The 397-nt window shown below is 32.2% G+C and overlaps 1 protein-coding gene across 3 annotated transcripts in view; it reads right to left on the bottom strand.

Moving 5' to 3' along the window:
* Positions 1 to 397, bottom strand: part of LOC119581831 (myotubularin-related protein 9-like) — a 16,750-nt gene that overhangs the window by 3,916 nt on the left and 12,437 nt on the right. The window lies entirely within an intron of this gene.

Genomic DNA, 397 nt, shown 5'->3' on the forward strand with positions numbered 1-397 from the left:
TCTGAGAAAATATACTACTATCAATTATGTTATACTAAATAATCAGAACATGAATGAACAAAAACAATGGGGTTAAACAGAAAGGAGACATAAAAGGTCTACAGCATAGGGTTGACATTGGGTTAAAGAATACACAGAAAGACACTGAATTTATTCAGACAAATGAAGAAGTATACAAGATGCACATAAAACAGAATATCTTTGTAACACTGCTTGCAAGCAAGAATTAGCAACATACAATAGATAGCAATTGTACATTGATATGCAAGTTTTTAAACCAAACTGCCTAAGTTAATCTTGCTAGGAACTGTACAAAAGGGTTTCATCTTGTAATCAACTCTTTCAGCAGTGAACTTTGCTAAGTAAAGATTGTCTACAAAAAAATACACACTGCGGA

Source organism: Penaeus monodon, chromosome 15 (genome assembly GCF_015228065.2).
Source record: "Penaeus monodon isolate SGIC_2016 chromosome 15, NSTDA_Pmon_1, whole genome shotgun sequence".
Lineage (NCBI taxonomy): Eukaryota > Metazoa > Arthropoda > Malacostraca > Decapoda > Penaeidae > Penaeus > Penaeus monodon.